General features: G+C 42.9%; 1 protein-coding gene across 2 annotated transcripts in view; it reads left to right on the forward strand.

The window, feature by feature from the left end:
* Positions 1–16,193, forward strand: part of LOC123771588 (zinc finger protein 271-like) — a 134,044-nt gene that overhangs the window by 22,823 nt on the left and 95,028 nt on the right. Inside the window, exon 2 of one of the 2 annotated variants that reach the window (XR_011224751.1) lies at positions 1,817–2,106. The exons of the other annotated variant lie outside the window; for it this stretch is intronic. The gene's annotated coding sequence lies outside the window, so the exon portion shown is untranslated. Of the gene's footprint in view, positions 1–1,816; positions 2,107–16,193 lie in introns of those variants that run through there. 2 annotated transcript variants of the gene reach the window in all.

The following is a 16,193-nucleotide window of genomic DNA, read 5'->3' on the forward strand; positions in this document are numbered from 1 at the left end:
CTCTCCACAGCAATATGAAAACAATATAATTCTTGCAACACCGCCAATGCCACCTTCGTTAGGCTTAAGCGAGTCCCATACACACCACAATAGTTTTTCCTCCTTCCGTGACCAACTCTCTCCCTCCCTTCCTGACCAACTCCCTCCCTTCCTGACCAACTCCCTCCCTCCCTTCCTGACCAACTCGCTCCCTCCCTTCCTGACCAACTCCCTCCCTCCCTTCCTGACCAACTCCCACCCTCCCTTCCTGACCAACTCCCTCCCTCCCTTCCTGACCAACTCCCTTCCTCCCTTCCTGACCAACTCCCTTCCTCCCTTCCTGACCAACTCCCTTCCTCCCTTCCTGACCAACTCCCTTCCTCCCTTCCTGACCAACTCCCTTCCTCCCTCCCTTCCTGACCAACTCCCTCCCTCTCTTCCTGACCGTAATCCCCCAGGTGGTCCCTCCCAACGCTCCCCTCTCTCCCGACATCACCCACCTACCCTATCCCCTCCAACACCATGGCCTTGAGCCACAGCTGTACGGGATTAATACGGTACAGCCCACCGGCTCAGATTTTTAACCGGCCAAACCGACTTTTATCAGGCTCCCATGGCCATTTTGGCCGGATATTGAGAACTTTATCCGTTCACGATTTTGGCCGTATAAGGGCATTTTCCGGATGTTCGAATCCCGGATAATCGCGGGGTTACAGTATATATTAAGAATAAAGGCTTAACTGGGTTACGGATCCATAATCAAAATAAGAGCCATCACTAATTAACATGACAAATGGCCTAGGCTCCATTTCCTCCTTCGACAAGCTGCCGCCGGAGGTGTGTAGTTTATTGTGCACCTCCAGCCCTGGGAAGAGGGCATTGGAATGTGGACACGTGAACCACTCCCCCCCCCCCCTTCCTGTTAATAATAATACTAATAATAATAAAAATTGAATAATGATAATAATAATAATAATTGAAAACTTACTCTAATGTCGTATTGCTTGAATTAAGGTGAAGGAAAGACCTAATAAATGTGTATTAAAAGCACTTACTTATTTAAAGTAAGTGTATTAAATACCAAATTTTGGGATCTAACCTTCATTCTTTCTCAATGTATTGTATACAATGATCTGATTATACATTTCTTCTGTTGTAAATTACAGGATGTATAATTGTGAACAATTATACATTGTTCTGTTGTGAACATTGTATACAGTGCCTCAGGATATACATCCCCACAACAGTTAACTAACTCCTGGGTACCTACTTACTGCTAGGTGAGCAGCAGTTCACCTAGCAGTGAACACCACCTGCCAGCTCACCTAACAATAAACATCACCTGCACATCGCACCTCGCCACCTGCTGGTACGATGGAGAGAACAAAGTATACAATATTTCAAGTATAAGAATCAAGATATATATAGGATTTAATGATATCCTATAAAGTTTCAATTAAACATTTATTGCACTTTATCATCATCATCATCATTTACAGAAAGAAATTAACATAAAAATGTTATTTGTTTACTACATTATGTTATGTATGTTAATACATAACATATATGTTAATTATGATGCAGGATCGCTATTAAGAACTTAATTATAAACCACAATATGTTCTATATCATCAGAAATTCGGAAACATACCATATACTTTAAAATATTTTTAATTAACCCTTAACCACTGTGCTGCGCCGAGTTTATTGTGAAATTCCCCCGGTGCTCATAAAATCAAGTGTTCCCCACAAAATTATTTTTTCTTTTTTAAAATAATAAATTCCCTTCCCTGAACACTTGTATATAAAAAATAATGTCAAATTCCACTTACTCTAGCCGTGAGGAGGTGGACAAGGTGCGCTGTAACGTCATCATGGGCTGGTCGCTGGAGCGTAACTCGCCCAGACACGGTCGCGCGGGCCATTCAAGATCCGCCAGTTGTCACAATTATATATACAAATATTATTTCTATGTATTTTCAATGCTTTCTAATGTTTTTTTCATATCGTATCAGATGTATATATGTGTCCTGACAATGTGTATAAAGTATAACGTCCATAATGTTCCATGGAACTGTGATACATGTGTCACTAAAGTGTCCTCAATAAAGGTTTATTGTTGCAATATTACTTGTTTTACTTTCACTAATAATACATTATATACAGTTTCACACACTATTTACAAAGTAACACACAGTATTACACTCTTAGTACTTAGCAAGTGAATGATATTTAAAGAAGCAGTCCATGAGACACAGCGGGACTTTGCACTCGACACATATGGTACACACAGATTTTCGCTTCCTTGGTTTTCGTTCTGAGTGCTTGCAAACAATGCACTCACATATGCCTTTGGCTTCAGTTCCTGTAGGTGGTAGGTAGGCAGGCTTGTGAATTGCAAAAGCCTCTTTACCAGTCAGTCTATTGGAAACTAAATGCGCTCTGGTTGGGGCATGATAAACTGTCCTTACGCTATCTTCCTGGCCATATATGGCGAGTAATTGCGACAGCAGAGCTTGACTAAACACTCGAATTGAAGTTTTTTTTGCCCGTTTTCATCAAAAACATGTTGAAACAGTTGAACACTGTTAATTCCACAAGATGAAAGAAGAATTTCCTTGTCCACTTCACAGTTCTGCAGACACACTCGATGGCACCAACCATCATGTCACATTTATCTACAAGTCTCATATTTATATTGTAGTCAATGATACAATCTGGCTTGAACAATGATCCATCACCTCGATACCTCACTTTGCCACTGTCAAGCATTTCACCAGTGTGAATAGTTGTCAACATATTGACTTCATGTTTATCTTTCCAACGCACTGCTAATATTTTGTCACATTTTCTAAGTTCACAATCGCCTACACCAATATTATTTTCAAAAACTGGCATTTCTTTCCTGTTTGTCTTTACAGTGCCACACACTCCCGTGTTATGTTCAAGCAAGAACTTTGTTAGCAAGGGGCTCGTATAATAATTGTCAGTGTACAGAATGTGCCCGTTGTTCAGCAATGGTTCCATTAGCGTCTTAACTACACTGCCAGAAAACCCGAGAGGATCCTCTAAGGGTATGTCTACATTGTTTACAAGAATATAATATATCGATCACCATTCCGGTTTCACAGTCGCACAGTACAAAAAATTTAAGGCCAAAGCGGTGCCGTTTTGATGGGATGTACTGTTTGAAGAGAAGACGTCCCTCGAAAAGAACTAGGGATTCATCAATGACAACATTCTGTCCAGGTACAAAGTAATCACGAAATTTTCCTCTGAGATCATTGAACACTTTTCACACTCTTCAAAGTCGATCATTTCTATCAAAATTTTCAAGGTTTTCAAAGTGCAGGCACCGTAGTAGTAGCAGGAACCTGTCTCGTGAAATGTATTTGTTGAACGCAGGTGATGGAACAGCAGCTTCTTTGTTCCAATAATTCTGAATAACTTGCTTCTCTGAATGTTTTTGGAGCATACATAGAGCAAAGAACACATACAGCTCTGCCACAGTGGTGTCCTTCCAACGTATCATACGTGAAGCCTGTAATATTCCAGCTTCAATAAGTTGCTCTGCATATCTGTTCGTTTCGCCAACAAGATGTTGCATGAACTGCTCATCAAAATGTGCATGAAAATATTCCATTTCCGTCATGTCTTCACCTGTGTACGGGAACATGGGTGCAACCCCCACATCACTATCATCAAATAGAGGTTTGTGTGGTAAAAAATAGCACAGTCCTCCCACACAAATTCAGCCTTTCTCCTTTTAGCACCTCCACGAGCGACTCCACTATGGGTGCGTTTTCTGGCACTAAATCTCCTTTGGGGAGGAGTTGGAGGTCTTCTACCATGTCTACTAGTAGGGCGATCAAGGAAAGTAGATGTAGAGGCAACACTGTCGTCAGTGTCGTTGAGAGGGGATACATGGTGGCGCTTGGCAGGGTGACCTGCTGAGACAGCAGATCTGCGCCTGATAACACCGCAACAACGGTAGCTGCTAGCCCTTGCCTCATCTATGCTACTTGTATCAGAAGCAACGTCACTAAACCCGGGAAAATGACTCAATAGTATCACTTTCATCAAAAATGGGAGATGGAGGTGGTGGTGGGGTTAATTCTGGCAAGGGCGATGACCTGTGACACTTCACTGTGCGTGCAGCTCGCCCTGAACGATACGCGCTCACTGTATCATCATCATCTGTATCTATTTCACTTCCACTAGACCCTTTGAGTTATGTCTCTATCAATCCTTGGGTCATCAATATAATATTCCGCTTCATCCTCAAACAAAAAACTGTTTATCTCCCCTGGAGAAAGCGGTTTTGCAACAGCGTGCCCCACAGGTGACTGGGAGCTGGAGGCGCGTGCGTCAGCCATGGTTACTCAATCAAAACTGAGGCCACCCTCGGGCCTGGGGCATTCTGGGATTTTTTTTCAAAATGGCCGCCCCTCACTGACGGCCTCGGGCATCCATCTTGTACACAACCAACCGCACGCGCATTTCGAATGGGTACCATAAAATCAGAGTTTTCTCGGTTGGCGCAGTTTCCCGCTGACCGAGAAAACTCGGCTGGCGCAGTTAAGTAGTTAAGCTGCTAAGGGGTCCTGAAGAGATTTACACCCGATAGGGTACTGATAGGGTAGATAAAGACAAGCTATTTAACACAAGGGGCACACGCACTAGGGGACACAGGTGGAAATTGAGTGCCCAAATGAGCCACAGAGATATTAGAAAGAACTTTTTTAGTGTCAAGAGTGGTTGACAAATGGAATGCATTAGGAAGTGATGTGGAGGCTGACTCCATACACAGTTTCAAGTGTAAATATGATAGAGCCCAATAGGCTCAGGAACCTGTACACCTGTTGATTGACGGTTGTGAGGCAGGACCAAAGAGGCAGAACCCCCCGCAAGCACAATTAGGTGAGTACCCGTGTGCAAGAATTTTTTTTTATAAATTTTGTTTTCGTCTTCTAAAAATGTTTGTGTTCCCTGAGCACGGGAAAAATATACAAAAATCGTAGATGGCATATTTTTGGCGCAATAGGCCGAGGAAGTCTGGCAAAATTTGGGCATTGATAGAGCAGTTGTCAGAGGTGGTCAGCGTCACCCGAGCTGACAGGCGGGAGTTGCCACAACGATATTATTACCTAATTCAATGTCTGATTTTTTCTTATTTTTTTTTTTTTTTTGCAGTAATATTATTCAATAGTGTGTAGTGTGATATATTTATATAATAAAAGGTGAATTATCGCTATACTCAAAAGTATGGTTTGCATATTAGTGATTAGTGATTCAATTATTATGTTCATAAAACAATAAACAAACAGTTTTGCTGTTATTACACTATATATACAGGTTATATATAAGTATCTGCATGTTTTGTTCACCATAACGAATTACTAAGTTGGTATTCTGAGCAGGATTGTTGTAATAATTAGCGCTGTGGGACGAGTGATGCTGAGACGGAGGGAGATAGCATCGTTTACTGACTGTGTGGCCACCTGTTATTGTCTGCATTCACCATACCAGCTCAGTGGTTCTCTATGGTGAACACAAATGTAGATACTGTACTTATATATAATGTGTGTGTATTAGTGTAATAACAGCAAAAGGATTATGCTGGGAAGAGCCATTTGGGTGACGGAGGTGACGTCATCTGCATGATTTGTCTAGGTATTTAGAGGGTGGCCACTATGCTCTTTGGGCGCACTACAAGCTTAGGTGTACAGTTACGGTGCATACAACATGTAGATACTTATATACAATATTTGTATATAGGGTAATAACACTGCAAACAGTATTGTTGGGGGAGAAAGTTTAGTGCGTGTAACCTTGAATGAGTCAGGGAGCCGCCAGCTGACTGTGTGTATAGCGACGACTCTTAGTGCCTGAACTAACTATATCAACTTAGTTGTACAGTTGTGATGAACAAAATATGTTGATTCTTATATACAACGTCTGTATATTTTGAATAAAACATAAAACAGGATGGTGGGAGGAAAAAGTGGACAAGTGAGGCGTTGTTGTGGGAGTGGCAGCGAGTGGCGGTCACTCCTCGTTGCTTTTCGACTCTCAATACCAACTTAGTGGTTCGTTATGGTGAACAAAACATGCAGATACTTATATATAACCTGTGTATAGAGTGTAATAGCAGCAAAACTATTTGTTTATTGTTTTATGAACATAATAATTGAATCACTAATATGCACACCATACTTTTGAGTATAGCGATTATTCCCCACTTTTATTATATAAATATATTACAATACACACTATTGAATAATATTACTGCAAAAAAACTAAGAAAAAATCTGTCAGAGACAGAAATAATTAAGTGATAATATCTTTGTGGCAACTCCCACCTGTCAGCGCAGGTGATGCTGACCGGCTCTGTCAATGCCCACTATTTGCCAGACTTCCTCGGTCAATTGCGCCCAAAATATGTCGCTTACGATTTTTTTTTCCCGTGCTCAGGGAACACACATTAACATTTTAACCCTCAAACCGCTATGGGCCCAAATGGATTTCACACCCACAGGCGCAACAAAAAAAAAAATCCAAAAAATTCTTTCGTCATATAGAAGTGTTCATTTTTGTTCCCTGATTACGGAAAAATTTAAAAAAAAAATCGTGGGTGGCATATTTTAGCTGCAATAGGGTAGGGAAGTGTGGCAAAAAAGGGGCGTTGACAGAGCCTTTGCCAGACGAGGTCTACTCCGCCCGAGCTGTCAGGCGGCAGTTGCCACAAATATATTATTGCCTAATTATTTCAATGTCTGATTTTATCTTAGTTTTTTTTTGGAGTAATATTATTTAATAGAGTGAATTGTGATATATTTATATAATAAAATGTGTGAACCATCGCTGTACTCAAAATTATGGTGTGCATATTAGTGATTTAATTATTATGTTCATAAGCAAAATACATGGAATCACAGCATGGTTTCAGAACGGGGACGCAAAACCGGAACACATTTGCAAATTCTACGCTAAAGGAATATGCAAATATGGAAAATTAGGAGCAAAATGCCATTTTCTGCATCCTCAAAAATGCAGGAACATGTTGGCGAGGGGTACATGCCGTTTTGGAACAGGGTGTAGATACTTCCACCCTAAATTATGTCAATTTTCAATTAGGGACAAAAAATGCTACAATCTTCAGTGTCCGGAATTCCATGTGAGAGGTACAGAGCGTTATAGACGGGAAGATCAATATGACACTACTGTAAATTTTTTAGAGGAAGGCAGAAACAGAGTAGTAAATATAAGAGAGAGGAACAGTCAGATGGAACCACTACAGGATTACAGAGGGGAACGGAGATACCCACAAGACTGGAATTCAAATTACCAACAAGCACACAGGTACTACACCAGACAACACCCGTCCTACTACCAAAACTGGACGAATCACTTCCAAAACGACACACCCTGGACGCAAACACAGTGGCCTCCTTATCAGAGCCTCAGATATTAACACCAAGTAAGGCTTCCAGCACTTCCACTAACACGATAACATCATTTATATTTGCCAACATCCAGGGTATAAAAACACGCAAAACCAACAAAGTTCAATTTATAGATGGTCTCCTTCATGAGGCAAATGCAGTGTTTGCAGCCTTAACAGAAACCCACACAAAGGACTACCATGATAGTGAAATATGGATCTCAGAGTACAATCTTCTCAGATGTGATAGGAAACACCGGCTTCAGGGTGGGGTCAGCCTCTACATCAAAGACACACTCATCTGTACTGAGCTGCTAAACACCTCAAATGATATGGTGGAAGTGCTGATAATCAAAATAGAGATTCTAAATGTAGTTATTGTCCTTGTATATAAGTCACCAGAGGCAAACCCTCAGCAGTTTAAAGACCAACTAATGAAAATAGAACACTGCTTGGAAAACCTCACAAATCCAGCTCCGAACATCATCCTGCTTGGGGACTTCAACCTACGGCACCTGAAATGGAAGCACCTGGCTAATACAGTAATATCAGAAAGAATACCAGGAAGTAGCCTAAATGAACAGGCACATGCAAATGACCTGCTACGGATGTGCGACAGGTTTGCCTTAAACCAGCAAATAGTAGTAGAACCAACTAGGAAGGAGAACACGCTGGACCTCATTTTCACTAATAATGATGAATTGATCAGGAACATAATGATTACAAATACCTGTTACTCAGATCACAACTTAATTGAAGTTATGACAACCATGGGGAGTAGACCTTCAAAACCAGTCCAGATTCCCGGTGGAGGAGATTTCAGCAAATTCAACTTCAATAATAAACAGATAAACTGGGAGCGAATAAACCAGGACTTCACAGAAATAAACTGGGAAGAACAGCTAGGAAATGCAAACCTGAACCAGTGCCTGGAAAAAATAAGCTCAGTAGCACTAGAAATATGTTCAAACCGCATACCTCTAAGAAAAAAGAGGAAGAGATGCAGATTGGAACGGGAACGTCGTTCCCTATATAGGCGAAGAAAACAAATCGCGGAACAACTTGAGAGTTGCACCCTATCTCAAGAACGGCGAAGAAGGTTAGGTAGAGAAATAGAAACAATTGAACGGAAGCTACAAGAATCATACAGAACCCAGGAGAGGCAAAGAGAGCAAAAGGCCATCAGTGAAATAGAAAGAAATCCGAAATATTTTTTCTCCTATGCAAAATTAAGATCAAAAACCACATCTAGTATCGGGCCGCTGCGAAAGGGAGATGGAACTTTCACCGATGACAACAAAGAAATGAGCGAGCTACTGAGGACGCAGTACGACTCTGTTTTCAGCGAGCCATTAAACACACTAAAGATTGATAACCCAAATGAATTTTTCATGGATACGATACCAACATCAAATCATATATCAGACGTCACCCTATCCCCACTGGATTTTGAAGAAGCCATAAACAGTATGCCTATGCACTCTGCACCAGGCCCGGATTCTTGGAACTCCATATTCATAAAGAACTGTAAAAAACCACTATCGCAGGCCCTCCACATTCTGTGGAGACAAAGCCTAGATACTGGCGTTATTCCTGATATACTAAAAACAGCAGAGATAGCACCACTTCATAAAGGAGGAAATAAGGCAGAGGCAAAAAATTACAGACCGATAGCGCTAACATTGCACATCATAAAATTTTTTGAGAGTGCGCTAAGAAGTAAAATCACAAAATACATGGAATCACAGCAACTCCATAACCCCGGACAACATGGTTTCAGAACAGGGCGCTCTTGCCTGTCGCAGTTGCTGGACCACTATGATATGGCATTAGATGCTATGGAAGACAAACATAACGCGGATGTAATTTACACAGATTTCGCAAAAGCTTTTGATAAGTGTGACCATGGTGTTATTGCACATAAAATGCGTTCAAAAGGAATTACCGGAAAAATAGGCAGATGGATCTACAATTTCCTGACCAACAGAACCCAATGTGTAATAGTCAACAAAATAAAATCCAGCCCATCAACCGTGAAGAGCTCAGTCCCCCAGGGTACTGTGCTGGCTCCAGTACTTTTTCTCATCCTCATTTCGGACATAGACAAGAACACAACCTATAGCACTGTATCATCCTTTGCAGATGACACTAGGATCTTCATGAGAGTAGGCAACATAGAGGACACGGCGAACCTCCAGTCAGATGTAGATCAGGTCTTTCTATGGTCTACAGAAAATAATATGGTGTTTAACGAAGATAAGTTCCAGCTCATGCGCTATGGAAAAAATGAAAATATAAAAACGGAAACCACGTACAAAACTCAGGCAAATCATAACATAGAACGAAAAGGCAATGTAAAGGATCTGGGTGTACTCATGTCGGAAGACCTTACCTTTAAAGAACACAATAAAGTAGCCGTCACAACTGCAAGAAAAATGACAGGTTGGATAACAAGAACTTTTCACACTAGAGATGCTATACCGATGATACTTTTCAAAACGCTTGTGCTCTCTAAGAGTAGAGTACTGCTGCACAATGACAGCACCTTTCAAAGCTGGAGAAATTGCTGACCTGGAGAGCGTGCAGAGATCCTTTACTGCTAGAATCCACTCAGTAAAACATCTGAACTATTGGGACCGACTAAAGAGCCTAAAACTGTACTCCCTTGAGCGCAGGCGGGAGAGGTACATAATAATTTACACGTGGAAAATATTAGAGGGGCTGGTCCCAAACCTGCACACAGAAATAACATCACATGAGACCAGAAGACATGGCAGGATGTGCAGAATACCCCCGTTGAAAAACAGAGGTGCAACTGGTACTCTGAGAGAGAACTCTATCAACATCAGAGGTCCGAGACTGTTCAACACGCTTCCACTACACATAAGGGGCATAACTGGCCGACCCCTCACAGTGTTCAAGAGAGAACTGGATAAGCACCTCCAAAGGATACCTGATCAACCTGGCTGTGACTCGTACGTCAGGCTGCGAGCAGCCGCGTCCAACAGCCTGGTTGATCAGTCCGGCAACCAGGAGGTCTGGTCGACGACCGGGCCGCGGGGACGCTAAGCCCCAGAAGCACCTCAAGGTAACCTCAAGGTATAAAACAATAAATATATAGTTTTGCTGTTGTTACACTATATACACAGGTTATATAAACGTATTTGCATGTTTTGTTCACAATAACGAACCACTAAGTTGGTATTATGAGTCAAAAAGCAACGCGGAGTGACAGCCACACCAGCCAGCCACTCACTGCCACACCCTCCCTCAACAACACCTCACTCGCCCTCATTCTTCTCCCACAATACTGTTTTTGCATCTATTCACTATACACAGACGTTATATATATATATAAGTATTTACATGATTTATGCACCATAACTGTACATCTAAGCTTGTATGGTGAGTAAAGGCACAAAGACGTAGTTACTCGCACTCAGCTGGTTGGCGGCCGCCCTCAAGGCCAGACGCACTAATATTTGTCCTCCAACAATATTGTTTGTGGTGTTATTACGCTATATACACACATTATATATAAGTATCTACCCATTTTATTCACCATACCTGTACAAATAAGCTGGTATGGTGCCCAAAGACCATAGTGGCCACCAGTACACAACATGGTAAGTCGTGCAGACGACACACCTCCCTCACCAAAATGGCGGCTCCCAACCTACTCCTCTCGCTGTTATCACACACTATACACACGTTATATATAAGTATCTACATTTGTGTTCACCATAGGGAACCACTAAGCTGGTATGGTGAGTAATTACCTAAGTGTAGTTACAGGATGAGAGCTACGCTCGTGGTGTCCCGTCTTCCCAGCATTCTTTGTCATATAACGCTTTGAAACTACTGACGGTCTTGGCCTCCACGACCTTCTCACTTAACTTGTTCCAACCGTCTACCACTCTATTTGCAGAGGTGAATTTTCTTATATTTCTTCGAGGTGATCATATCACCTCTTTTTCTTCTGTCTTCTAGTTTTGGCATGTTTAATGCTTCTAACTTCTCCTCGTAGCTCTTACCCTTCAGTTCTGGGAGCCACTTAGTAGCATGTCTTTGCATCTTTTCCAGTTTGTTGATGTGCTTCTTAAGATATGGGTACCACACAACAGCTGCATATTCTAGCTTTGGCCTAACAAAAGTCATGAACAATTTCTTTAGTATATCGCCATCCATGTATTTAAATGCAATTCTGAAGTTAGAAAGCATAGCATAGGCTCCTTGCACAATATTCTTTATGTGGTCCTCAGGTGATAGTTTTCTATCTAGAACCACCCCTAGATCTCTTTCTTTATCAGAATTCTTTAATGATTTCTCACATAATATATAGGTTGTGTGGGGTCTATGTTCTGCTATTCCACATTCCATAACATGACATTTATTAACATTAAATTCCATTTGCCAAGTGGTGCTCCATCTACTTATTTTGTCCAGGTCTTCTTGAAGGGCATGACAATCATCTAAATTTCTTATCCTTCCTATTATCTTAGCATCATCATCAAACATGTTCATATAATTCTGTATACCAACTGGTAGATCATTTATGTAGACAATAAACATCACTGGTGCAAGAACTGAACCCTGTGGTACTCCACTTGTGACATTTCTCCATTCCGATACATTGCCTCTGATTACTGCCCTCATTTTTCTATCAGTCAGAAAAATTTTCATCCATGATAGAAGCTTACCTGTCACCCCTCCAATATTTTCCAGTTTCCAGAGCAACCTCTTATGTGGAACTCTGTCGAAAGCCTTTTTTAGGTCCAGATAGATGCAGTCAACCCAACCATCTCTTTCCTGTAATATCTCTGTGGCTCGATCATAGAAACTGAGTAAATTCGATACACAGGATCTTCCAGATCGAAAACCATACTGTCTGTCTGATATTATATCATTTCTCTCCGGGTGTTCTACCCATTTAGTTTTGATTAGTTTTTCCAATACTTTCACTATTACACTTGTCAATGATACAGGTCTATAATTGAGGGGGTCTTCCCTGCTGCCACTTTTGTAGATTGGAACTATGTTAGCGGATCGGATTGATGTCCATAGGGAATGGAAAGGATGGGGGAGGTAGAGGGATGGGGAGATGAAATTCAGGAAGAGGATGCGGGTGTAGAGAGAGAGGAGGTTTGAAAGTTCGGTGGCCTGTCCACCATGGGTTGACATTTTTGTATGTGTTGTTTGTTTGCGTATGTGTTATGTTGGGTTGTAAGTACATTGGCTGGGGGGGCTAGTGTTTGTGACCTTGTTGGTGTCCTAAAGCACTAGAGCCGATGGAGTTGGCTGAAGGAGGCTAATCTTAGAAACATCAGGGTAGTTACACTTCTGACGCCACGACAAATGGTTTTTTGGTTTTATATTTTTTTTGTAGGTGTTTTATTTATTTATTATTATTATTTTTTTTTTTTTTATTATTTATTCTTCATTTGGTGTAGATTGGGTCCGGGATGGGCCACTCATCTGGATCGTCTGGCAGACCGCTTAGTATCTGAGGGCTTGGGAAGGCCTCATCATGGATATGTCTGATCACTTTTTGTTGGAGAGTGATTCTTCTGGTTCTGTGTGGTGGTTCGTGGATCTCGTAGTCGCTGGTGGTGTTTTCTGCTACGAAGGGATCTTCTGGGTCTGGGACATACATGTTCTTAATACGGTACAGCATTCTGAATTCTGGCCAGGTAGCTGAGCCTAATGTTCATTGGCTTCATGTTGAGCGTCTCATGGATTTGGTCAGTTCTTACCTTGTCCCTCAGAGTCAGGCCCTCTGCAAAGCGAAGTGCTTTGTTTTGTACTCGTTGAATCTTCAGCATGTTGGTTTTGTTGGTGAGGTTCAGGGGAACGTAGGGGTATTCCAAGCTAGGCCTTATGATCATTCTGTACAGGTGGAGCTTGATGTGGGATGGGGCTTGGTTGAAACGGAAGAGCCTCGCCAGTGAGCCCCGGGCCATCGCTGTCTTCTGGGATACGTACTGGGAGGAGTTGAGTAGCCTGTTGAAGTTGTACCCGAGCACTGTGTTGGAGTTTGAGATGGCTATGGGTTCACCCCTGATTCTTATTCCCCCCTCATTTTCAATGGAGAAGGCCATACAGCCGACAGTGCTTAATTGGATCTTTTCTGGGTTAGTGGTGATCCTCCATTTCCGTTCCCAGTTAGCAGTCCTTGCTAGTTCTACGTTTGCCTTACGGGTTACAGTTGCATGCTTGGCCGCTTGGATGCTAGGGTTAGATGTTATTACATGTGTTACGTCGTCCGCAAATTGTACGATAATGGTGTCCCTATACTCTGGTTGGGGTAGGTCGTTTACAAAGATGTTGAAGAGAACCGGGCTCAAGCATGATCCTTGGGGGACTCCAGCTGTTGGGGTGAAGGCTGCAGCCTCTTTTGCCTTGAAGCTGGGGGTAACTTGCCTATTCTTAAGGAAATTTCTGATCAGCCTGAGGAGGGTCCAGTTTTGCGCTGGTAAGTCTGCTAATTTGTACACAAGACCATCGTGCCACAGGCTGTCGAAGGCCTTGTGTACGTCCCTCGTCGCAATCAAAGCTACCTGTTTTTGCTTGCGAATTGAGCTTACGGCGTCGTAGATGATGTTAATTGTGTGCTGGGTTGATCTATGTGCTCGAAAGCCAAACTGCTTTTCTGTGAAGAGGTTGTTGTACTCCATGTAGTAGTTAAGACGGTTTGACATGATTTTTTCAAAGCACTTTCCTATTGTGTCTAAGAGGGAGATTGGACGGTAGTTGCCAGGTTGGTGGGGGTCTTTCTTGGGTTTGGGAATGAATATCATCTTGGCTGACTTGAATGCTACAGGAATGTGACCCGATGCCAGCATAGCGTTGAATAGGTTGAGTATGGATTGCATAAGATTGCCTGGTAGAAGTTTGATCTGCAGCGCTTTGATCCCTGATGGTCCTGGGGCCTTATCTCTGGTGCTTTTGATGACTCCTCTCATCTCTAGCATAGTTATGGGTCTTGTTAGAGGGTGGTCGTCTTCTAGGGTTGTCAGGTCAATCAGAGGGGTGCTGTTAAGGGAGGCGGCATTTTCTGTTGTCCATTGGTTGACACGTTCAAAGTGAGTGTTGTTGAAGGCTCTGCTGTTTGAAGCTGTGAGTGTCTTTTTCCAAACTGTGCCCATGAGGTCAGCCTGATCCTGCGGGTCTTCTATTTTTTCTTGTTGCTCCTCTTCATCTTCGTCAAGGAATGTGTGTACAAGGTGGGTGAGGCTGGGGTTAACCGATCCCAGGAGCTGTCTGATCTTGCGCCAGAAAGTACCCGGCTCCCTTTTGTACTGGTTGGCCTGTCTCACTAGGGTTCCCCAAATGTGGCTCTTGTGGGTCAGCGTAAGGTCTATGGTTTCCCTTCTGAGTGTTTGTAGGGTCAACGCTGGTGGCTGGCCAGTTTGGTAGTGGCTTTGGCAGGCTCGCTGGTACTCATTCATTTTGCCTCTGATTTCTCGGGTCGGCTTATATTGGTGGTAAGTCCTTGTGGTGGATATTTCACAAGTGGCCTCGGTTGCAAGCTGGATCCGGTTGTGGATGGTGTTTACTGCTTGGTCAATTGTTTGGGTTGGGAGGTTCTCGAACTCAATGATGGGGTCGTCAGCAAGGAAGGTGTCATATTCACGGGCACGTATGGTTCCCAGTCTGGGCCTGGATGGTGCCACATATCTGAAGGGGGCTGCTTGGAGGGATGTGACCACAGGGATGTGGTCCGACCCCACGTTCTTGCCTGGGGTTACTCTGCAGTGGAACAGGTCACAATCTCTGTTGGTCAGCACTATGTCAGGGTGCCCCTCTGGTTGCCCGCAAAGAACGTCTTAAAGTGGGGGCCTTGAAAGGAGAGGTCCCGGTTTTGCATTAGATTGAAGAGCTGCCTGCCCTTGAGGTCTGGCCTGGCAGGTGCGTTGAATAAGGCCTGATGGTGGGCATTCAGGTCTCCTGCGATGATAGTGGGGAGGTTCCTGTCGAGCAGCTTGTTCAGAGGGATGGAGGGGAGGTAGGCCAGTCTAGGTGGTAGATATGCGGTGCAGACGACGAGGGGGCCGTGTGAAGTGGTGAGTTCTATTGCAAGAAAGTTGTCGTCTTCTACGAGGATGGGGCGGTAGGAGAGTCCTCTTCTTATCAGTATTGCCACCCCACTGTACCTACCCCTGTTGACTTCCCTGGTGGAATATCCCCAGATGGAGATGTGCTGGTCCTGTCTGACCGCTGTTTCATTGAGTAAGATTACATCTGGGTTAAGTCTGGCTACTTCCAGAGTGAGTAGGTATCTGTTGTTGAAGTAATGCCTGATGTTCACCTGAAGGATTGTGATCCCCATTATTGACTATGAGACGGAAGTGTTTGTTTGGCTCTAGTGCCAGTGTTATTACATTCGGTTTGGCCGCTTCTGTTTGTGGAGGTGGGGGGTAAAGCTATTGAGCCAGGTCATGTTATGGAATGTGGAATAGCAGAACATAGACCCCACACAACCTATATATTATGTGAGAAATCTTTAAAGAATTCTGATAAAGAAAGAGATCTAGGGGTGGTTCTAGATAGAAAACTATCACCTGAGGACCACATAAAGAATATTGTGCAAGGAGCCTATGCTATGCTTTCTAACTTCAGAATTGCATTTAAATACATGGATGGCGATATACTAAAGAAATTGTTCATGATTTTTGTTAGGCCAAAGCTAGAATATGCAGCTGTTGTGTGGTACCCATATCTTAAGAAGCACATCAACAAACTGGAAAAGGTGCAAAGACATGCTACTAAG

This window comes from Procambarus clarkii, chromosome 76 (assembly GCF_040958095.1).
Source record: "Procambarus clarkii isolate CNS0578487 chromosome 76, FALCON_Pclarkii_2.0, whole genome shotgun sequence".
Classification (NCBI taxonomy): domain Eukaryota; kingdom Metazoa; phylum Arthropoda; class Malacostraca; order Decapoda; family Cambaridae; genus Procambarus; species Procambarus clarkii.